This window comes from Triticum dicoccoides, chromosome 4B (genome assembly GCF_002162155.2).
Source record: "Triticum dicoccoides isolate Atlit2015 ecotype Zavitan chromosome 4B, WEW_v2.0, whole genome shotgun sequence".
Taxonomy (NCBI): domain Eukaryota; kingdom Viridiplantae; phylum Streptophyta; class Magnoliopsida; order Poales; family Poaceae; genus Triticum; species Triticum dicoccoides.
In genome coordinates, this window is record NC_041387.1 from 377,462,079 (window position 1) to 377,488,190 (window position 26,112).

Genomic DNA, 26,112 nt, shown 5'->3' on the forward strand with positions numbered 1-26,112 from the left:
TGTATGATTTTTTATCTTTGGAAGTCTCTTCGAATTATCAGTTTGGTTTGGCCTACTAGATTGATCTTTATTGCAATGGGAGAAGTGCTTAGCTTTGGGTTCAATCTTGTGGTGTCCTTTTCCAGTGATAGCAGGGGCAGCAAGGCACACATTGTATTGTTGCCATCGAGGATAAAAAGATGGGGTTTATATCATATTGCTTGAGTTTATCCCTCTACATCATGTCATCTTGCCTAGTGCGTTACTCTGTTCTTATGAACTTAATACTCTATATGCATGCTGGATAGCGGTCGATGTGTGGAGTAATAGTAGTAGATGCAGAATCGTTTCGATCTACTTGTCGCAGACGTGATGCCTATATACATGATCATGCCTAGATATTCTCATAACTATGCACTTTTCTATCAATTGCTCGATAGTAATTTGTTCGCCCACCGTAATACTTACGCTATGTTGAGAGAAGTCACTAGTGAAACCTATTGCCCCTGGGTCTATTTTCCCTCATATAAGTTTCCGATCTATTTTATTTTGCAATCTTTACTTTCCAATCTATATCATAAAAATACCAAAAATATTTATCTTATTATCTCTATTAGATCTCACTTTTGCAAGTGGCCGTGAAGGGATTGATAATCCCTTTATCGCGTTGGTTGCAAGGTTCTTATTTGTTTGTGTAGGTACGAGGGATTTGCGTGTAGCCTCCTATTGGATTGATACCTTAGTTCTCAAAAACTGAGGGAAATACTTGCGCTACTTTGCTGCATTACCCTTTGCTCTTCAAGGGAAAACCAACGCATGCTCAAGAGGTAGCACTTGCCGGTAACGAGATTGAACTAGGTATGAAGATACCGACCATCGAACCTCGGGCAAGTAACATACCGATGGACAAAGGGAATTGCGTATGTTGTCATAACGGTACAATCGATAAATATTTTCATAGAATATGTAGGAGCCAATATGGTAATCCCGGTTCCGCTATTGGTTATTGACCGGAGAGGTGTCTCGGTCATGTCTACATAGTTTTCGAACCCATAGGGACCGCACGTTTAACGTTCGATGACGATATAGTATTATATGAGTTATGTGATTTGGTGATTGAATGTTGTTCAGAGTCTCGGATGACGAGGAGTCTCGAAATGACTGAGAGGTAAAGATTGATATGTAGGACCATGGTATTCAGACACCGAAAGTATTCCTGAGGGTACCGGGTACATATTGGGTTATCGAAAGGGGTTCCGGGAACCCCCGGCAAAAGATATGGGCCTTATGGGCCAAGAGCGGAAATGCACCAGCCACAAGGGGCTGGTGCGCCCCCCATATGGGATGAACTAGGAGGAGATGGAAAGAGGGGAAGGGAAAGGAAAGGGGGGATTCGGCCTCCCCTTCCTTCCCTCCTCCCTCCTCTTTCCTTCCTCCTCCGGCAAATATGGCAGGATTCGGCCTACTTGGGGCCTCCTGGCAGCCTCCCCTCTCCCTCGCACCTATATATATATGTGGGGAGGGGGGCGCCCTAGCACATACCAGACAATTTCCTAGCCGTGTGTGGCACCCCCCTCCACCGTTTACACCCCCGGTCATATTTTCGTAGTGCTTAGGCTAAGCCCTGCAGAGATCACTTCACCATCACCGTCAACATGCTGTTGTGCTGGCGGAACTCATCTACTACCTCGCGACTTGCTGGATCAAGAAGGCGAGGAACGTCACCGAGCTAAACGTGTGCAAAATGCGGAGATGCCGTGCGTTCAGTACTTGATCAGTTGAAGCATGAAGAAGTTCGACTACATCAACCGCGTTGTGAAACGCTTCTGCTTACAGTCTACGAGTGTACGTAGACAAAGTCTTCCCCTCGTTTCTATGCATCTCCATGGATAGATCATTTCATGTGTGTAGAAATTATTCGTTTTCCATGCAACGATTCCCAACTGTATCGGGGGGTATGAATCATGGAGAAGTTGGAATACAGTAGATATTGCACCAATATAAATAAAAAATGAGTTCACAATAGTACCATAAGTGGTGATTTATTTTCTTATACTAATGGATCTCATGAGATTTTCTGAGTTTTGTATTGTGAAGTTTTCAAGTTTTGGATAAAGATTTGATGGACTATGGAATAAGGAGTGGCAAGATCCTAGGCTTGGGGATGCCCAAGGCACCCCAATGTAATATTCAAGGACAACCAAGAGCATAAGCTTGGGGATGCCCCGGAAGGCATCCCCTCTTGTCTTTGTCTATCGGTAACTTTACTTGATGCTATATTTTTATTCACCACATGATATGTGTTTTGCTTGGAGCGTCTTGTATGATACGAGTCTTTGCTTTTTAGTTTGCCACAATCATCCTTGCTGTACACACCTTTTGAGAGGGACACACATGAATCATAATTTATTAGAATACTTTATGAGCTTTGATACGTCTCCAACGTATCTATAATTTTTTATTGTTCCATGCTGTTATATTATCAATCTTGGATGTTTAAAAATCATTTAATAGCAACTTTATATCTTTTTTGGGACTAACCTATTGACATAGTGCCCAGTGCGAGTTGTTGTTTTTTTGCTTGTTTTTATTTCGCAGAAAATCAATACCAAACAGAGTCCAAACGCAGCAAAACTTTTTGGAGAATGTTTCTGGCCCAGAAGACACAAGATGGGTCGAAGAAGTACCAGAGGGGTGCCGTGAGGGGGGCACAACCCACCTGGGTGTGCCTGGGGGCCCATGTGCGCCTTGTGGGTTGTGCCCACCTCGGTGGCCTCCCGCACCGCCTCTTTGCTCTATAAATACCCCAATATTCCAGAAACCCTAGGGGAGTCGACGAAAATCAATTCCAGCCACCGCAAGTTCCAGAACCACCAGATCCAATCTAGACATCATCATGGAGGGGTTCATCATCCTCATTGGTGCCTCTCCGATGATGCGTGAGTAGTTCATTGTAGACTTACGGGTCCGTAGTTAGTAGCTAGATGGCTTCCTCTCTCTCTTTTGATTCTCAATACAATGGTCTCTTGGAGATCTATTTGATGCAACTCTTTTTGCAGTGTGTTTGTTGGGATCCGATGAACTTTGAGTTTATGATCAGATCTATGTTTTTATCCATGAAATTTATTTTGAGTTTTTTGTCTCTTATATGCATTAATAATTATAGCCTCGTATTTGTTCTTCGAATCTTTGGTTTAGTTAGGCCAACTAGATCGATTTTTCTTGCCATGGGAAGAGGTGCTTTATGATGGGTTCGATGTTACGGTGCTTGATCCCAGTTACAGAAAGGGAACCGACATGTATGTATCGTTGGTATTAAGAATGAGATGAGGTCTATTTCTACATAAATAGATCTTGTCTACATCATGTAATCGTTCTTATTGCATTACTCTGTTTCTCCATGAACTTAATACACTAGATGCATGCTGGATAGCGATCGATGTGTGGAGTAATAGTAGTAGATGCAAGCAGGAGTCGGCCTACTAATCTTGGACGTGATGCCTATATAATGATCATTGCCTGGGTATCGTCATGATTATTTGAAGTTCTATCAATTGCCCAACAGTAATTTGTTTACCCACCGCATGGTATTTTTCAAAAGAGAAGCCACTTGTGAAATCTACGGCCCCCGGGTCTCTTCTTTATTATATTTGCCTTCACGACCTATTTTTATTTGCTTTTATTTTCAGATCTATTAATCCAAAAATACAAAAATACCTTGCTATAATTTTTATTTATTTATTTTATCTCACTTTCCCGCGAGATCTATTTATCCAATCTACTACAATTTTACCTATCTTTTTACCCGTGAGGAATTGACAGCCCCTCTCTTACGTCGGGTTGCAAGTATTTGTTTTTTGTGTGCAGGAGATGTTTATGTGGTGTTGCGTGGTTGTCCTACTGGTTCGATAACCTTGGTCTCATCAGTAAGGAAAATACCTACCGTAGCTGTGCTGCATCATCCCTTCCTCTTTGGGGAAATACCGACGTAGTTCAAGCCGTATCAAAAGGAATTTCTAGCGCTGTTGCCGGGGAAGATCAAGTCAAGATAGTCTCCCATCAATGTGTGAATTTCTGGCGCCGTTGCCGGGAAGACATCATCAACATCTATCAGGTTCCTAATCACAAGTCTCATCTCCTTGCAATTTACATTATTTCCATTTGCCTCTCGTTTTCATCTCTTCCACTTCACAAAAAAATGCCGTTTTATTCGCCCCTTTTTTTCGTTCACCTTTTTCTCGTCTGATCTTATGTTTGCTTGCGTTACCATGTGCATTTTATTTTTTTGCATCTTAGCTTGCTAAAAATCTATTGATATGGATCCTCATCCACTTGCTAATCTTTTCAAAAGATCCAATTATGATGATCCAATTGCTAGTGAGTTTAGTGCACTTTATTATCTCTATGATGTTTTGGTTGAAATTCATGAATCCAAAGATTGTGATAAAGTGTTAAAGAAGAAATTGATAAAGTGATTCATGATATCTCTTTCAATGAAAAGCATGATTGCAATGGTGTTATTATAAATTCTATTAGTGTCAATTGTGTTAATGATATGCAAAACCCCAAGCTTGGGGATGCTAATTTTGATATGTCCACTACTTATTGTATTGATCATGATTGGGGTGATTCTTCTTATGATTTTCAAAATTTATTTAAGCCTCAAGATGAATATTATATTGTTAATAATTTTTGCAATAATATTGAAAGTGGGTTTGGAAGAGCGTCAGCTTTAGGTAAAAATGATCCCACATATTTGGAGAGTGTTCAATCTTATGAATTTTTTGACAAAAGTGGGCTTGGAGAGGTCATGACTTTATTTGATCATAATCTCACTATTTTGGAAGAGTGTCAACTTTGCATGCATGTGGATCATGAAGAGAAAATTTTATATGATAGTTATATTATCAAATTTGATTAGGATCCTACATATAATTATTATGAGGGAGGAAAATATGGTTGTAGAAATTTTCATGCTATTAAATTACCTCTCGTTATGTTGAGATTCTCAATGTTTTATTCCTCTCCTTTGCATATGCTAGATATTTCTTGTCTTGTTAATTTGTTTCCCTATAAAATGCCTATGTGTAGGAAGTATGTTAGACTAAAATGTGTTTTTCACACATTTCATGATGCTCTCTTTGTGTTTCAATTGTTATCCTTCATGTGAGCATCAATGAAATACCAATTCCTAGCTAGGGGCATAAAACGATAGCGCTTGTTGGGAAACAACCCGATGAATAAAATTTATTTTTGTCCTTTTCTTTCTGTTCTAGAGTGTTTTCACAATTATGCTACTGTTATGATTGTGTTCTTTATGTTTTAATTAGTGTTTGTGCCAAGAAAAGCCTTTGGGATCATGTTGGGTGATAGTTGATTTGATCTTGTTGAGCAGAAAGGCAATAAAATCCTGATTTTTGTACACAAGATTGATATACAAATTGCCCACGTTGTCCTATTTTTTCAGAAATTTTGGAGTTACAGAAGTATTGAAAGTTTTCAGATTACTACAGACTGCTCTGTTTTTTACAGATTCTATTTTCTTTGTGTTGCGTGCTTATTTTGATGAATTTATGGACTCTTTCGGGGGGTTTGAGCCATAGAAAAATTGAAATATAGTAGATATAATGCAAAAATAAAATATGAATGGGTTTGCAACAATACTTATACTAGTGATTTGCTTTCTTATACTAACGGACCTCACGAAGTTTTTGTTGAGTTTTGTATGATTGAAGTTTTCAAGTTTTGGGTGAGATCACAATGGATGAATGAATAAGTAGTAAGAAGAGCCCAAGCTTGGGGATGCCCATGGCATACCAGGCTATTATCTAAAATAGAAGCAAGCAACTAAGCTTAGGGATTCCCGAGTGGCATCCCCTCATTTTTCTAACGACCATCGGTATTTTACTTGGAGCTATATTTTTATTCGTCACATATCATGAGTTTTGCTTGGAGCGTCTTGTATGATATGAGTCTTTGCTTGTTTTTCTTTTTATTTTGTGTCATGAATGCTTGCTGGAGACACCTATTGAGAGAGGCAAAATTATGCTATGACTTGTTAGAATTGCTCTCTATGTTTCACTTAAATCTTTATGAGCTATGGAATTGCTCTAGTGCCTCACTTATATCTTTTTGAGCATGGTGTGCTTTAGTATTTTTGAAGAAATGCTCTCATGCTTCACTTAGACTTATTTGAGAGTTAGTAAAATTTTTAAGAAATTCTCTCTTCTTCACTTAAATTATTTTGAGAGAATAAAAAAAATTTATGCTCATGTTTTTCACTTAGATTTGTTTGAGCTATCAAAAGCAACAGATGAAATTAGTCCCAAAGTGATAGATATTCAAGAGGGACATAATAAAAACTTTCATGAAGATCATTGGACAAAATAAACTTGATTCCTTGTAATAGTTTTGCGGTATGATGATATAATATGTGAGTCATGATGATGAGTAAGTATGCTTTAGTAAGAATATTGGTGTTAAGGTTTGGATTCCCTATGCAAGCACGAAAGTCAATAGTTATGCAATGAAATTACATCCTACTGATGGTGCATTATTTGGTGTTAGTTATGCTTAATGCTCGCTTATGAGATTTTTTGTTTCTTGGTTGGATGCTTCTCAATCTTTTGCTAGCCTTCATTTTGCACTAAGTATGATCACTACTTGTGCATCCAAAATCTTTTAAACTAGTTTTACCACATGAGTCCACTATACCTACCTATATGCAGAGCAAATTTGTATGTGCCATCTCTAATTTTCAAAATAAATTTCTCTTTTGTGTGCTTGTACCGCTCGTGAAACGGTAGGGGGTGGCTGATATATTTCCATGCTATATGTGCTATTCTCAAGAAGAGTGTTTATTCACTTGTCATTGCACGAGAGTATGGCAAAGGTATTAGGGATGTCCAGTCCTGAAATGAAAAATGAATTTACTTTATGTGGTCACAAACAATAAATTCCTTGGAAAGTGTTGGTATGGAAGGCACCCGTGGATACGGTTAGCCATGGAAAGTGAAAGTATGGTGGAAAAATGAATAAACTTTATTTTTTGTTTGGGAACCGCCTATGATATATCTAGCATGGAAAGTATTTCGAACTACTCAATCCTTTTCATTGACAGGAAAAGCATGCCACCCAAAATGTTTTATCTCTATCTTTTTCGCTTTGAGCTCTCACACCTCTACGAATCTCTACTTTCCTCTGCGAAGGGCCTTTCTATTTACTTTATGCGATTTTTATTTTTATTTTAGTGTCCATGTGACGCCCCGAGAACGACGCTCTAGATGCCTTCCTTATATTCCGAGATTCATCGTGTGATTTGTTTTGTTCGTTCCATTCATCTTTTCATCATGTGCATTGCATCATTCATCATGCACCCCCTTTTAAAACTCAAATAAATAAATCATGTGGATCTTAGATCCATTTAAATCAACATATCCTATCGATATTTAGGGAGCGACATAATTATTCCATTGTTTTGGAATTTACCACAACACACTTGCATGTTAAATCCCTTGGCCTTTACTTCTTCAAGTTTTGGCTTTCTAACCTTGCCAACAATTCCTTATCTCTCTTATCAAGGTTCCTCCAAAAATCCTTAACATTTTTGGACACTTGAAAACCTAGTCCTAGTTAAAACCCATTTGAATTAAATTCAAATGAGTTTGAATTCAACTTCACGCCCATGCTCACTTTCTATTTTTCTTGGATCAAGCTCATTTTTATGAGTCTGGGAAAATTATCCACATGCACAAATTCTTTCCCTAACCCTCTCTTTCTTTTCTTCTCTCTAATTCTTTTCCGCTAAAGAATATGAGGGAGAGAGAGAGAGCCCAGTCAGGCCTCTTGGGCCTAACCAACCAGACCGACCCGTTCCCACAACCCACCTAAACCCTTCCTAAACCCTAGGCCCCGACCCTCTCCATCGATCTCCCCTCTCGTTCCCGTGCCGCCGCCACACGCAGACACACATCGCACTAGGGAGAGGAGATCCCCACGCTCCTCCCTCCTCTTGCTCGCTCCCTCATCCCGCACCTCCACCTCGTCCTCGTTGACCCGTGCCACCGGAGCCCAGTAGGTCGACAACCGCTCGTGCCCCATCGTCGGCCCTCCTCTGTGCCGTTGCCTCGCCTAGCCTCCCGCACTGCCACTGGAGGCCAAATCCGGCGTCCCCTTCCCCACGTCGCCCTCTGCTTCCGTCTACACCGCGACCACGACCCCATCTCCTACGCAACACCCGCATCGCTGCTGCTCTGCTCCACGCGCCCGTCCTGGAGCTCGTCCGCCTCCCCAAGCCGCCGCTCTAGCCACAGTTCTGGCTGGTTCCTGTGCGCCCTCGCCAGGCCAAGTCCCCACCGCCAAGATCCTACTGTCACCGCGTCACTCCGCCCTGCATCGACTCGCTGCCGGCCCTGCCTTGCTCCTTTCCGCCACCCCGAGCCTCCTCTGCTCGAGATCCACCTCCTGGCATCTCCGATGGCACTGTTGTCATCTCTTTTGCTCCCTTGTCGTTGCCCGCCTGCTTGCCTTGGGCACCGCTGTAGCCTCCCCATGCACCTGCAGTCACCGCTGACCTCCTAAAGATCAGGACACAGGGCTCAAGACCCGTGCCTCCGCTGCTAATATCTGTGGACGTTGCTAAGGATTAATTTAATCCTAATAATCAATGCTTAAGTCAGTTGTTAAGTCCGTTTAGTTACCGACATTGTAATCCTAACTGCCTTGTAAAGTGGGTATAAATACCCGGTCTTCAATCAACGAGAAACACTGTTCATTCCATTCCTATCTCTCTCTCTCTCCCCTTTTCTGTTTACACGTTATCACGCACGCCTCTTCCAGAGAGCAATTAGGCCAAGAACTCGATGACACCACCGTCCCTGACCATCGGCCTGATACACGGTTGTGGCGGCGACTCCCTCCGGCCCCAAGGACACAAGGACCCTCGGCCTCAACAGTGCTCCAGCGGCGCAGCACCAGCACGCAACGCAGGCGGCTGAGGCACCCCATGGTTGACGACGCCCTCCTCTGTAGGCGCGTCGAAGCGGCGCCCTCTGGCGCTTGAATTCGCCACATGACTCCCGACGGCAGTGGCGGCAAACGGCAAGGCCTCTCTATGGCCAGAGGAAGCCAGTCTGGCGATCTGCAATTGTCGCAGACGATGACTGGAGAAGTCTGGACAAGTTGGCTACTAGAGTTTCGGCCACCACGCGATTCACGGCGAAGACGAGATGTTCCTTGTACAAAAAGGAAAGAAACTAATCAGGAGATTGATCGATTGATCAAGTCTTCTTGCAATCATCAATTAATAATCTAACAATGAATTGTTTTTCTCCTGTATGTATATGTGCTCACACGAATCTCACGAAGAATTGATCAATCGTGAACTACAAAGAAAAAGAATCGAACAAGAAAAGGCTCGGTCTGAGAGGATAACTTCATCGCCCTCAATCCTCATCAACGCACGCGCGCGGATGCGAACTCCGGCGCAAGCATGGCCTTCGGTTTTCAGCCTCGGCAAAGAAATGGGTGGCAGCAACCAGTTGCTGCTACTCCTAGTCGCGACTCCTCGCGAACGGCCGGCGGTGGCTCTTGCCTCGGCTCTCGGTCCCGTAGCGGTGAACGACGACACGCGCCGTCCAGTCCCGACCCGGCTCCATGCGGGATGGTGCACGGCGCACAACTCATAGCCCGTCCACCCTCGCCACTCCTAGTGAGGAACTCCTCCACTACAGCAAGGGGAATCCTCCGGCGTGTCACAGAGGCTGCTGTACCGGCGTAGAACAGGAGCGACCAAAGAATCAAGTGATTCCTATCCACTCACGGAAAGGAAAGTGATAGGGAACCTTATCCCTTCGTTATTTCTTCACTTTAATCCTTCGCGTTCCTGTATTCTACTGAAAATTCCCTGTAAAATTTGGTTCAGCCCTTAGGCTTACCGAAACTATCTAGTCCAGCCCTCTGTATTACTGGATATACTATTAAGCCATCAGGCTCTTCCGAATTTGTAGTTAACCCTCAGGTTACTGGTTCAGCACTTCAACCATTTGGTTATTACCATTTGCATTCTAAGCCCTCAGCTTGAAAAATAATATGTGGAGAACTTGAGTTCATCCTAAATTACATACAACATAATTACACACCATTTTACCATGTGTAAAATTGTCTTGTGAAGCCTCATGTCTTCATATATTTGTATTTGTTTGTAATTCCTTTTTCATCCATATGTATTACCTCAATAATACTATTGCAAAAAATGGTATGATTGCATTCCAGGCTACAGTCCTTTGAATTTAAGATATCATTGATGTCTTACCGCAAATATTGCCTACGACATGCGTTTTGGGACAACAACTGTAAGTTTGCAACAGGAACATATTTTTCTTGCAAACGCTGACATAAATTCAAATAAGAATTATGAAGTGTCATACTTATTATGACCACCTCAAATTTTATTTGTGAATCACAAGGTATTGGTGGCGTCTACTGCACAATTTGCAGATTATCCATCACTACTATGAGGTCTACGTCTTGTCATTTTGATAAGATGACTACCTTCAACGTGCTCTTCCAAATTAATATTAGATGTGACTACCTCAAGATATCATAAGGTAATACTGGCATCTATTGCACAATTTTGCAGACTATCCACTATTACTGCAAGGTCTATATCATGTCACTCTGACAGATGATTACCTTTAAAGTGATTTCAAACATTTAGCATAACATAAGGTAATAGAACTGTGAACATCTACTGACAAAAGTCAGATTATGTTTTCTATTACTCTGAGATCTACACCATGGGTGATTATCTTCAAAGTGTTATCCTATATAATTTGAGGTCTACACATATGGTTATAAAGCATCAGCTATTCTAAATTTGCTCCTCTGAGGAAATTGGTGTTGTTGTTCACCAAAATTATTTACTCTCATAGTAAATATTATTCATGTGCAATCACTATATGCCGAAATGGTATTGTGTGCTAATATCAACTATTCAAAACTCATTTTGCTTGAATATGTCAAAGGAAACTACATACATATTTGCATATAATCGTGATTGACTTCTATTACATTGGTAAAATACATGGCAGTGAAGCCTATGTCACTATTTATAATTATAGTGTTGTCCATCCATCAAGATGGATCCCATAATTATGGCAATGATTGAGTGTATCAGCACTTTTGCAATGTCACATCACATTGTGGTTATACTTTCAAAGTGACTAACCAATGTCAAACAAGCAATGTCTATGTTTTTGGCGGTGACTCTAAAGTTGCAATGCTCATATGCATTTTATTTGTCCCAACTTCACTTATTTCTCAAACTAAATACATAATGGATGAATTTAGATTCATCCTAAATATTCCCCTTAATATAAACATGATGCCTTGAGCACATCGCGAATGATTACCAATTCGTTTTTCAAGACCTCAAGTCTATCGCAGCTCACAATTCTGTCACTTAATCGACTTCAAGTTGAGATCTCGTGATCAAATATTTTCATATGCCCTTAATACACTTTACATCCTCTTATGGTGGTACTACAATTTTCCATGATGAAGAAACATAGAATTTCTTAAAATCATCAGATTCACCCAACAAGTGATATACCATTATTTGAAATATTTGCTGGTACTGAGAATACTATGCAAGACAGTGGTCAGAAAATAGAACCATGAGGAATACGAAGTAAAGTGGAGGCTAATAGACAACTAAAGACAAAATTACCTCTTAATAGGGAATATACCGTCTTCAAAGGATCACAAAGACAACTCTCAAGTTTGTCAAATGTGTGGTTATACAAAGATTATACCTATGATTACCAAACCCTCAAATACATAGTTAAACCACACCACATATTTGGGATAAATTTTAAAATTTGCAAACGTACAACCAGAAAATATTCTGGTAAATGATCGTTCTCAAATCTTCACCAGAAGGTGAGAACCAAAAATCTAGTGCAATAAAAGGATGGTGAATTCCATTGCGACGATGATATGTTTGCGTAATAAATTTTTCAATAATATTGGAGACCTCATGTAATCTCTTAATTATCCCAAAATATTATTAACCTATACTTGTTTGTACTACAAGTAGTGCGATGTTCAATATCTTATTTCTTGGACATCATATTCGATAAATTTTGAATGTATAAATCAAGTCATACTCAATATTGTTGCGTACACAATAATTTTCTAGATCTTAATAATTTAAATATTTGGCTTGGTAGCCTTAACCATCTTGGTTTGGGGATGATTAGAAAATTATTAAAAATTATGTTGGTCACAACTTATCAAGTAACAAAATTTTCTCAAATCATCAGATTTTATGTGCACCGCATGTGTCATTGGGGAAATAAGTTTTAAGGCACTCTCACCTTAAAATTCTAAGCAGGACACTTATTCTTCCTTGAACACATTCAAAAGATATGTCTGGATTGCTTAACCATTATCTGGGATAATTTAGATACTTCATGGTACTCATATACACATTCATAAAATGTTTTTAAGTGTCTCTTTTATCACACACAACCATGCATGGTCTTACTAAATAAATTGCTCAACTTATCAAAGTAAGAGCAAATTCTCCTGAAAACAAGATCTATAAACCCATTTGAATGAACAATGTTGTTGAACTCTCTCAATGAGCATTTTTTTGCATTAAGTATTTTCTGTGCATACCTAGAATGGTTCAGCTAAATTTCTTATCAAAGAGAGTTAAATGAATTACATGACCACTTTTAAAGAATTGTAAATTTACCAGCCTCTTGTTGGACACATACGGCCTTACACACCGTAAGTATGATCTTAATCATACCAACTGCATATCATACTACTTTCCCCTTGTAGTTACTACGTGAAAATCGACAAAGTATTTCCCATCTGCGATAATTCGGTTACATACCGATATCACCACTCCAGCGTACATCAATGGGCACTCGTAGAAAATTAGGGATCTATGTGAGGAATAACAATTTATCCGTCAATCAAAATTATTCATAGCCCGTATGCTGATTGCATCAGCAATAAGGATATTTTCCGGCATTAGGGGGAGATAAATACCACAAATAATACCGACAAATAAATTAGAAATGTTATTGACATTCAATCCTTATATCCACGTACTCAAAGAATTTGAACTAGAAGTTTAGAGAATCATATATTTGCAACACATTGCAAATTTGCCACATACATTTACTGATGACAAGGTGACACTAAATTCTATATTCCTGCAGTAAGTGTCAGAAAGAGTGGAGGTACCTGATAAACCATCCCCAAATGAGAGCAAGGGGGGAGAGAAAATCTGACAAAATGAGATATAACTTCTCATATGCTTCCGCGGAAATAGAGGAAATCAAATCCTCAACTAGTAAATGTAATTCAACATCAAGTTAAGAGACACCTCACTGGATGCTCATCATCCAAAGCCCGGCATAAATGTGCACAAATGTTTTGGTGCCGAGACATCAAGACACCTTGACTCCATTTGTTGTAGGAAATCACAAGGAGTTAAAAAGGAATGAATATATTATCCGCAAACTTCAGTGATTCTATTAGAATCATATAAACTAAAGACTACATTTGTCGACATATATTTCTTCTCAAATTGCTAAAACCTTTTGGGCCCTGAACCAAAATCCATGGTAGAGTGCCTCTTGCACTCATATTGGTTCACATAAAAGGAAGCAAGTAACGAAGAATAGCACTCGCTCTGCAAACGAGTGGTATTTACCGCAGTAATACCTACTCCTCATAAGTATCTTCCCTATGAAATACTAAAAACTTCTCATTCATGAACAAAGTCAATGAGGTGGTGAGAAAGCGAGGCTTGTAGCAAAAGGGTTCACGCAGAGACCAGACATCGAATATGAACATAGCCGCTTGGTATGAGTGGAATTATGTTTCGATACTAAATATCATTGGCAATAAAAATAATAATATTATCCATGCAGTTGATGGATGAAGTGGTTACATACTCATATGAGTCACTCATTTCAGAAATCTCTATTCAAGTCACTGAAGGGCTTATACTTCCGAATCCAAAAGAAAATCGCAACAAGTTTTGTGTAAAACTTCATAAGTCACTCTATGACATGAAATTGTCGGAAATCATATGGTACTACTGACTAAAGGATTTCCTTATTCAAAAGGATTAATCGATTAAAGATGATTCTACATGTTTAATAAAGGAATCCCAAATTTGATTCCCTTACATCACCTAGTGTATAATGATGATTTCGTCATCAATGTCTATACAATACATAAACATACACAAAATCATCTCAAAACGGAAAATTTGGATTCAACCAAATTTAGCTTAAGATTACAACTTGAGCATTCTCTCAAGAATACATATCAGTCTACATATATCCAAAACATATACAAGAAGTTCAATGTGGATATATCATGCCAATAAAAGACATGGAATATGTTCATACTACCCCTGATAGATTACAAATCCATTCTTACCTAGGGGTGATAATTAAGTGATATTAGGACCTAAAGTTCTACATCTCACTAACACTAAAGCACTCATATAATTGCAAACTATGCCAGGCCTGATACTATGCTTGCTATCTTTGTTTAGAGTGCAACCCCACAACAAAGGTATATGGTCGATATAAGAAATATCAACTTATATCTCAAGCTCACAATAAATCTTGGACAATTCCATTAGGAAAATCAAGATATGACCATGATATATGAAATGATATTGGCTCTTTATTTGATCCCAACAATGCCATATCAATGACTGAATTCACTGGAATAGCCTTCTTATGGAAGTCATCTAAATAGAATTTAACGGCTACTTCCACTTATCATTCTGATATAATTGCTTTATCTAAAGGCATTGAAAATATGCTTGACTTAGCAGAATGATTAACCACACTCAAAACCATATGCTTGAGATTCATCAGAATAACATAACTTGATTTATCAAGATGTTACCACTTGTATTACTCAATACATACAGGTTATATGAAGAGCAATATCACAAAGCACATTGCTCGAGATCACTTATCCTCATGGATTATACAAAAGTACGGAAACAATTTGCAAATAAAATATTGGAAAAACCAACATATTATTCATAATGTCATGATCATTGATACGAGAGATTCTCTAGATTTGCAAAGTTCAGGGGGAGTAACCCCCCAAAGTATAACCTATTAACAATCATCAGGTTACATATATTGTACTCTTTTTCCCTTCATGAGTTTTCCCCTAATGGTTTCTCATAAAAGGTTTTTAACGAGACAATATAGATACAAGTGTTCACATATGTCATATCATTTTCTCCTTATATTTTTCCCATTGGGCTTTAAAGAAGTTTTCAATGGCATATATAATCGCACTCTTTTCCCTTATGAGTTTTCTCTCAAAGTTTCTCATAACGGTTTTTAATGAGGCAATATCTTCTCAAAGATCACATGTCATACTTTCTATTTTCCCTATCGTTTTTTAAAAGGAAGTACTCACGACATATTTGTTGTTCTCTAAACTCTCTAATGAGTTTTATCCTTCTTCAAAGGTTTTTCTCATATAGGCTATCAAGAGATAATAATCATTATATGTTGCATCATTTTCTCCTTTTTTCCCACTAGGTTTAAAGGATTTTTAGCAACATATCAAATACCATTCTCCTCATATTTTTTTCCACAGGGTTTTTGGAGGAGTCTTTCTCAAAATGAAGACGATGAACATTCTCAAGGAAAATACATATTCAGAGGAGTCTTTATCAAGATGATGCGTATTAGACTAGCATAGATTAGGGGGAGTGTTAAGGATTAATTTAATCCTAATAATAAATGCTTAGGTCGGTTGTTAAGTCGGTTTAGTTACCGACATTGTAATCCTAACTGCCTTGTAAAGTGGATATAAATACCCGGTCTTCAATCAATGAGAAACACTGTTCATTCCATTCCTTTCTCTCTCTCTCTCTCCTTTTCTCTTTATAGACGCCAAGTACCTCTACCATGACCCTGGATGTCTATGAGTCGTGTACCTCTACAGCCGGTGTGCATTTCGGCAAGTCCGACTACGACATAAACGACTACGCGGATTCGCCAAGTACACCTTCGTCAAGACCGATGCCCGAACAAACACCGTTTGCGTGGATTGCGTCAAGTACCTCTATCAATGACCCCAAACATCTATGAATTGTGTACGATTGTGAAACATGAACCACTACTTCCACTACTGTCGCCTTGTACCACTATGACCGTCCTGAGAACGTCTACTTCTCCTACACCGCTTCGAACCCGATCTGCTTTGAAAATGCACGCTTCGAAGGTATAACCCCGAGACAACCGCCCGTGAACGAATGCATGAGTGATGTATGAGATGCCCGTGTTTGCACCATGTCCGAGTTGTCGCTTGCACGTTCCTCCTTGTTTGCCATGCCGTCGACCCGTGGGAACCCGGTAACCAGGATCACCCACTATCTCTAGCATGTTTCGCACCTCTGCACACTTGCTCTTTTGCACCGGTATCTCAATGAGTTGTGGGATCATTGGAATGTTTCCGTGGCACCATTTCGTTGTCGTTGTTGTGGCACCCCTTTCGTTTCCGCCATGATGACAAATGCTTCATAACATGCTCATGTCGACATTTTCTTAAAAATTGCATATAACTTGCATATGTCATCCGCATCATGATAACAACATTTAAAATGTTTAAAATTGTTGTTGGCTTTAAATTTCTAAATAACATATGGGGATTTTCCAGAATTGTTGTTTGTTGTTCCACCTCTTTTAAACTTGCCTAAATAGTTAGTTTACTTATGTTTTACCTCTTGCCATGTTTAACAACATTTAATATTGTTGTGTACCTAAACGAGAGCGAACTAAATAACTCGAATGTGGTGTTTCGTCAATATGCAACTCATTGCATATTGAGCTCCACTTAACTTGTAGTATTGTTTGTGCACTTTGCCATGCCATGCCTCATTAAATGGACATGCATCATACTTGATTGTGCATCATGCCATGTTTATGCTTGTTGGTTTACTATGTCGTTTGTTTCTTTCCAGTGTTGCTTCTTCTTGATAGTTCCGGTAACATTGCGATTGTGAGGATTCGTTCGACTATGTTGGTTCATCTACTTTATGGACTCGTTCTTCTTCCTATCAGGATTTCAGGCAAGATGACCATTACCCTCGATATCACTGCTATCTTTGCTTGCTAGTTGTTCGTTCTATCGCTATGTTGCGCTTCCTACCACATGTTTATGATGCCTGCCATATTGCTATGTCAAGCCTCTAACCCACCTTCCTAGAAAACCGTTGTTTGGCTATGTTACCGCTTTTGCTCAGCCCCCTCTTATAGCGTTGTTAGTTGCAGGTGAAGTTGAAGATTGCTCCATGTTGGAACATGAACATGTTTGGATTATGCCTGGTGTTTTGTTCCACTCTTGCATTGATTTTGCGTTATGTTCCACTCTTGCCTTGATCTTCCTAAAAATAAGAGATATTGTTATGTCCCTTGATTTTGTGTTCCTTACGCGGTTGGGGTTATGGGACCCCCTTGACAGTTCGCCTTGAATAAAACTCCTCCAGCAAGCCCAACCTTGGTTTTACATTTGCCTAACAACCTATAACTTTTCCCTTGGTTCTGCAGACTCAAGGGTCATCTTTATTTTAACCCCCCCCCCCGAGCCAGTGCTCCTCTGAGTGTTGGTCCGAACCGAGTAGACTGCGGGGCCACCTCGGTGAATCTTGAGGGTTGGTTTTACTCGTAGGATGTATCATCCGGTGTGCCCTGAGAACGAGATATGTGCAGCTCCTATCGGGATTTGTTGGCATAGTCGGGCGGTCTTGCTGGTCTTGTTTTACCATTGCCAAAATGTCTTGTAACCGGGATTCCGAGTCTGATCGGGTGATTCTGGGAGAAGGAATATCCTTCGTTGATCATGAGAGCTTGTAATGGGCTAAGTTGAGACACCTCTGCAGGGTATAAACTTTCGAGAGCTGTGCCCGCGGTTATTTGGCAGATGGGAATTTGTTAATATCCGGTTGTAGAGAACTCGACACTTGACTTAATTAAACTGCATCAATCGCGTGTGTAGCCGTGATGGTCTCTTTTCGGCGGAGTCCGGGAAGTGAACACGGTTTGGGTTATGTTTGAACGTAAGTAGTTTCAGGATCACTTCTTGATCACTTCTAGCTTCACGACCGTTGCGTAGCTTCTTATCTTACTCTTATTTGCATATGTTAGTCACCATATTTGCTTAGCGCTTGCTGCAACTCCACCTCATCACCTTATCCTACCCATAAGATTATATAGTCTTGATCTCGCGGGTTTTGAGATTGCTGAGTCCTCGTGACTCACTGATACTACCAAAATAGTTGCAGGTGCCGATGATAGCAGTGCAGATGATGCTAGCGAACTCAAGTGGGAGTTCAACGAGGACCTTGGTTGTTACTATGTTTCGTTTCTGGATGATCAGTAGTGGAGCCCAGTTGGGATGATCGGGGATCTAGGGCACTTTTGAGGAAGCCCATCATTGGAATATACAAGCCAAGTTCTATAATGAAAAATTCCCACTAGTATATGAAAGTGACAACATAGGAGACTCTCTATCATGAAGATCATGGTGCTACTTTGAAGCACAAGTGTGGAAAAAGGATAGTAGCATTGCCCCTTCTCTCTTTTTCTCTCATCATTATTTATTTATTTATTTATTTTTTATTTGGGACTTTTCTCTTTTTTTATCGCCTCTTTTTTCTCTTTTTTTTCGTCCGGAGTCTCATCCCGACTTGTGGGGGAATCATAGTCTCCATCATCCTTTCCTCACTTGGACAAAGCTCTAATAATGAAGATCATCACACTTTTATTTACTTACAACTCAAGAATTACAACTCGATACTTAGAACAAAATATGACTCTATGTGAATGCCTCCAGCGGTGTACCAGGATGTGCAATGATTCAAAAGTGACATGTATGAAAAATTATAAACGGTGGTTTCGCCACAAAGACGGTGTCAACTACATGATCATGCAAAGCAATATGACAATGATGGAGCGTGCCATAACAAACATAACGGTGGAAAGTTGCATGGCAATATATCTCGGAATGGCTGTGGAAATTCCATAATAGGTAGGTATGGTGGCGGTTTTGAGGAAGGTATATGGTGGGGTACCAGTGAAAGTTGCGTGGTACTAGAGAGGCTAGCAATGGTGGAAGGGTGAGAGTGTGTATAATCCATGGACTCAACATTAGTCAGAAAGAACTCACATACTTATTGCAAAAATCTATTAGTTATCAAAACAAAGTACTACGCACATGCTCCTAGGGGGATAGATTGGTAGGAAAAAACCATCGCTCGTCGCCGACCGCCACTCATAAGGAAGACAATCAATAAATAAATCATGCTCCAACTTCATCACATAACGGTTCACCATACGTGCATGCTACAAGAATCACAAACTTTAACACAAGTATCTCTCAAATTCACAAATACTCTATTAGCATGACTCTAATATCACCATCTTCATATTTCAAAACAATCATAAAGAATCAAACTTCTCATAATATTCAATGCACTTTATATGAAAGTTTTTATTATACCCATCTTGGATGCCCATCATATTAGGACTAGTTTTATAACCAAAGAAAATTACCATGCTGTTCTAAAGGACTCTCAAAATAATATAAGTGAAGCATGAGAGATCAACAATTTCTATAAAATAAAACCACCGCCGTGCTCTAAAAAGATATAAGTGAAGCACTAGAGCAATATTGTCTAGCTCAAAAGATATAAGTGAAGCACATAAAGTATTCTAATAAATCACGATTCATGCGTGTCTCTCCCAAAAGGTGTGTACAGAAAGGATGATTGTTGTAAACTTAAAAGCAAAGACTCAAATCATACAAGATGCTCCAAGCAAAACACATATCATGTGGTGAATAAAAATATAGCCTCAAGTAAAGTTACCGATAGACGAAAACGAAAGAGGGGATGCCTTCCGGGGCATCCCCAAGCTTAGGCTATTGTTTGTCCATTAATTTTACCTTGGGGTGCCTTGGGCATCCCCAAGGTTAGGCTCTTGCCACTCCTTATTCCAAAATCCATCAAATCTTTACCCAAAACTTGAAAACTTCACAACACAAAACTTCAACAGAAAATCTCATGAGCTCCGTTAGTATAAGAAAATAAACCACCACTTTAAGGTACTGTAATGAACTCATTCTTTATTTATATGGTTAAACCTACTGTATTCCAACTTCTCTATGGTTCATACCCCCCGATACTACTCATAGATTCATCAAAATAAACAAACAACACATGAAAAACAGAATAGTCTGTAGCAATCTGTAACTTTCGAATACTTCTGTAACTCCAAAAAATCTGAAATAAATTTCTGGACGTGAGGAATTTGTCTATTAATCTTCCGCGAAAAGAATCAACCTAAAAGCACTCTTCTGTAAAATACTGACAGCTATTCTCGTGAGCACAAAATTCCTGTTTTTTACAGCAAGATCGCAAAGACTTCAGCCAAGTCTTCCCAAAGGTTCTACTTGGCACACACACTAATTAAAACATAACCACATCTAACCAGAGGCTAGGTGAATTATTTATTACTAAAAAGGAGCAAAAAGCAAAGAACAAAGATAAAATTGGGTTGCCTCCCGACAAGCAAATCGTTTAACGCCCCTAGCTAGGCATTGAGATTTTGATGATGTTCACAAGAAAGACAAGAATTGAAGTGCAAAGAGAGCATCATGAAACAAGTGAAAAACACATCTAAGTCTAACATAATTCCTTTGCATAGTCATCTTATAGGCAAACAAATTATCATAGCAAGCAAAAACTAGCATGCAAGGAAGCGGAAAGAAACAATAGTAATCTCAACATAACGAGACGTAATTTAGTAACATGAAAATTTCTACTACCATATTTTCCTGTCTCATAATAATTACATGTGGGATCATAAGCAAATTCAACAAAATAGCTATCACATAAAATATTTTCAACACTATCCACATGCATGCGAAGTTGACAGTCTTCCAAAATAGTGGGATTAACATTAACTAAAGTCATGACCTCTCCAAACCCACTTTTATCAAAAATTTCATAAGATTGAACATTCTCCAAATACGTGGGATCTAAATTTGACACTCTTCCAAACCCACTTTAAATAATATTGCAAACACTATTATTAATCTCATATTCATCATGGAGCTTAAATAAATTTTCAAGATCAAAAGAAGAATCACCCCAATCATGATCATTGCAACAAATAGTAGTCATAGAAAAACTAGCATCCCCAAGCTTGAGGTTTTGCATATCATTAACACAATTCACATTAAGAGAATTTATAATAACATCATTGCAATCATGCTTTTCATCGAAGGAACTATCAAGTATGGGTGCAATAGCAATGATCTCATGTTTAACATAAGGAACTATAGTAAATTCATCTTTATAAATATTGGCATCATGGCCACAAGAATAGCAAGCATCATGTTCATCAAGGGATATTTCAATAAAATCATCAGAATCATCATTATCTATAGATTCATGCATATTATTATTTTCTTCCAAAGCAACGGTCATTCTCTCAATAAATTCTTTGGCATAGACATTATGAGTATAGTTTTCATAGCAATATTTAAGTATGTCAAAATTTTAAGATTCGTAGAGAGTAATATCATACTTTTCAATCAAAGAAGCAACTTCATAAGCACCCTTAAAAGCAACAAATTCTTCAATTTGTTCGGTATCATAGTAACTATAAACACCCTTTACATAGGTAGGGAAGGTGTTTTTTAGGGTTCTTAGAGCAACAAGTAAAATCATAAATTTCACAAAGATTCCAAGGATAACACATCAATCTGTTTATTTGATCCCATAAGAGTCTCCCTTTTTCAGACAAACGGTGACGCACAAAATGAGCATGCACATCTAAAGATTTCCCATCAACTAGGCTAGTTGGGGTTTCAGCACGAGTGCCTAAGGATCGAAGATGATCCAAGTGGATCCATATCAATAGATTTTTAGCAAGCAAAGATGCAAGCAAATAGAAGGCACGTGAAACACAAACAAAAAGACATACGGGAAGATGGCGAAGAAAAGGCAAAGGTTTTAGAAAATCGTATTTGAAGTGGGGGAGAGGAAAACGAGAGGTGAATAGAGAATAATGTAATGCAAGGGAGAAGAGTTTATGATGGGTACTTGGTATGGCTTGACTTGATGAAGATCTCCCCGGCAACGGTGCCAGAAATCCTTCTTGCTACCTCTTGAGCTTGCATTGGTTTTCCCTTGAAAAGGAAAGGTTGATGCAGCAAAGTAGCGTAAGTATTTCCCTCAGTTTTGAGAACCAAGGTATCAGTCCAGTAGGAGACGACGCACAAGTCACCGAATACCTGCACAAACAATCAAGAACTTACAAACAACGCGATAAAGGGGTTGCCAATCCCTTCATGGTCACTCGCAAAAGTGAAATCTAATAGAGATAATAAAGTAAATATTTTTGGTATTTTTGATATATAGATTGGAAAGTAAAGATTGCAAAATAGTAAACGAGATTCAATAATATGGAAAATAGATGCAATATAATGGAAAAGAGACCCAGGGGCCATAGGTTTCGCTAGTGGCTTCTCTCGAGATAGCATGTATTATGGTGGGTGAACAAATTACTACCGAGCAATTGATAGAAATGCGCATAATTATGATGACATCTAAGGCAATGATAATGAACATAGGCATCACGTCCGTGTCAAGTAGACCGACTCCTGCCTGCATCTACTACTAGTACTCCACACATCGACCACTATCCAGCATGCATCTAGAGTATTAAGTTCATAAGAACGGAGTAACACATTAATCAAGATGACATGATGTAGAGGGATAAACTCAAGCAATATGATATAGACCCCATCTTTTTATACTCGATGGCAACAATACCATACGTGCCTTGCTGCCCCTACTGTCACTGGGAAAGGACACTTCAAGATTGAACCCAAAGCTAAGCACTTCTCCTATGGCAAGAAAGATCAATCTAGTAGGCCAAACTAAACCGATAATTCGAAGAGACTTGCAAAGATATCAAATCATGCATATAAGAATTCAGAGAAGAACTAAATAATATTCATAGATAATCTTGATCATAAATCCACAATTCATCGGATCTCAGCAAACACACCGCAAAAGAGTATTACATCGAATAGATCTCCAAGAACATCGGGGAGAACTTTGTATTGAGAATCAAAGAGAGAGAAGAAGCCATCTAGCTAATAACTATGGACCCGAAGGTCTGTGGTAAACTACTCACGCTTCAGCGGAGAGGTAATGGTGTTGATGTAGCAGCCCTCCGTGATTGATTCCCCCTCCGGTAGATCGCCGAAAAAGGCCCCAAGATGGGATCTCACGGGTATAGAAGGTTGCGGCGGTGGAAAAGTGGTTTCGTGGCTCCCCCAGATGTTTTTAGGGTATAAGAGTATATATAGGTGAAAGAACTACGTCGGTGGAGCTATGAGGGGGCCATGAGGGTGAGGGGCGCGCCCTCCTTCCTCGTGGCATCCTTGTTACGTCTCCGGCTTCATCTCCAAGTCTTCTAGTTTGCTTTCGGTCCAAGAAAGATCATCGCGAAGGTTTCATTCTGTTTGGACTCCGTTTGGTATTCCTTTTCTGCAAAACTCTAAAATAGGCAAAAAAACAGAAACTGGCACTAGGCCTTCGGTTAATAGGTTAGTCCCAAGTATAATATAAAAGAGCATATTAAAGCCCATTAAACATCCAAAATAGATAATATAATAGCTTGGAACAATAAATAATTATAGATACGTTGGAGATGTATCATTAACCCACGTACTCCCCTCCGCATGGGCATCCACTGCTGTATCTTCCTCGACTCCGCGTCGTTCCCTACCTAGGCCTCGCCGTCGTCCACCGCCTTGGTGTTCTCTGTGCGGTGTGGTCTATATGGTCAACGAAGGACAACCATCGAAAGAGGACATTAGGCGGTGAGGCTGACAGCTGGACCCACCAGCTACATCTTCGAACACAAGGAAATGTCTCCTTATTACTCGCAAAATAAAAACGATTCCTCCCCCTGATAGCTGGGACCGACCAGCTATATCTTCGCACGCAAGGAAGTGCGTCCTTATCCTCTATCACCATTGGGACCCACCCGGTCAAAGCGTATGTAGCGTTGTCTGTCTGGTCGCGAACGTGTACATACATACTGGTCGATTGCTCTCTCTGCAAGTATTAACCATGGCCGAGTAAGTAGCGGCAGATGTCATTGTAGAGCACCCGACATAGCAGTTCACGCAGTCACGTCTAAGTCATGTACACGTATGTACAACCACATGGCAAAAAATACAGCCACGTACGTATATATAGGTGGGGTCTCGAGCGCGTACTCGCGCATATATACGGACGGCCAGGGCTTGTGTACATGGATAGGCAACGGACGACAGCAACGGCGTACTATTCATCGGGTAGCGAACTGGCTGGGTCGGAACGGAGAAACAACGTCCTGTAAATCAGGAGGCAACCGACTGGGTCGGAATGCGTCCTGTTCTACAAGAGCTAACCGTCTTGTATGGAACAGCAAAAACGGGGTCTGGGTACCACAAAACGGAGGAAATGACGTTCTGTTCGACCAGCCACAGTCGAAACGGGATCCTATTCATCGGGAGGGGTCTGGCGTACCACAAAACAAAGGAAACGGACTTGTGTTCGAGTGCCTACGATCGAAAGGGGATCCTGTTGACCGGGAGGGGTGTGGCGTACCGCAAACGAAGGAAATGGACTTGTGTTGGAGCGCCTACAATCGAAACGGGGTCTTGTTCATCCATCGTCTACTGCCTCGCTCCAGCCTCCACGGGCTACTGTTCATCCACCATCGACCTCCTCGAGCCTCCATGAGCTACTGTTCATCCACGTCTACTGTTCATCCAGCCTCCACCGGCTACTGTTCATCCAGCCCTCCACGGGGTCCTATTCATCCACCCCCAATCGGCTGGGGTGCGACGGCCTCCTCGGGGTCCTGTTCATCCAGCGGCAACGGCCTACTACCACGGGGTCCTATTCATCCAACCCCCACCGGGAACTATTATTCCACAGCCAACCAACCGACTGGACTCATCACGTCTTGAATCTTCTACATACCACACACACATTAGCAATGGTCACTGTTCATTGAGAGGCAACCCAACACCGGCTGGCTATGTCTTGCACGGGGGCTCAATCGGCTTAAGTAAGCAGCAGCAGTGATCGATCGCTCGGGTTCAGTTAGAAGTAGCAGCGAAGGAATTGCTCGGGTTCAGTCAGCAGCGAGTGAATCGCTCGGGTTCAGTTAATAGCCAAGGGATCGATCGCTTAGGTTCAGTAACATGCGATCGCTCCGGGTTCAGTTAGCCAACGCCTCGCACACATGCGTGTACACGAGAGAAACGCGCAAACCACAGTGCATCGCTCGGCCCTGACCACCCACCGTAATCGGGAACTCCGCGATATTTCCTCTCCCTGGTTTCTACCATGATTTTTTTTCATCATGGACGGCCAAAAGAACACCAGGTAGCTACGTCTCTGGCCCGCCAGGACGAAAAGCCCATTTTCTGTCATGATTTTTTGTCATAGAAGTAGGAGCCCACCACATCTATGATGATACCAGGTTTTGTCACAATTGTCGTCATAGAAGTGTCATAAGCATGACAGAAAAAAATCGTTCGGCCCAAAATGTCACGGAAGTGTCTTTTTTAGTGTGACCCCCTGACAGCTGGGACCCACCAGGTTGAAGCAAAGCTAGCGTTATCTGTCCGACCGCGAACGTGTACGTACATAGTGGTCGATCCGTGTCTCTGCAGCGACGTATCATGGCCGAGTAAGGAGCGGCACGTCTTGAAGTAGAGGCCCCGACGTAGCATGTCACGCAGTCACGTCTTATATCGTGTACATGTACGTAAGACCACACTACAAGATAGTAAATACGACTACGTACGTACATATGGGTGGGGTCTCTAACGAGTACATCCATTAATCATGTTCATCAGAAGCCAACCGGCTAGGTTGGAATGGAGAAACTACATCGTGTTCACGGGGAGGCAACGAAATGCGTCGTGTTCATCGGGAGGCAACGGAATATGTCGTGTTCATCGGGAGCCAACCGGCTTGGACGGAAC

General features: G+C 40.5%; 1 long non-coding RNA gene across 1 annotated transcript; it reads right to left on the reverse strand.

Moving 5' to 3' along the window:
* Positions 1-8,674: 8,674 nt before the first annotated feature.
* On the reverse strand, positions 8,675-9,485 carry LOC119293644. The gene is made up of 2 exons (XR_005143170.1): positions 9,331-9,485; positions 8,675-9,212 (listed from the first exon to the last, which is right to left on the reverse strand). It is a non-coding gene; the product is annotated as an uncharacterized LOC119293644 (long non-coding RNA).
* Between the last annotated feature and the right edge of the window lie 16,627 nt (positions 9,486-26,112).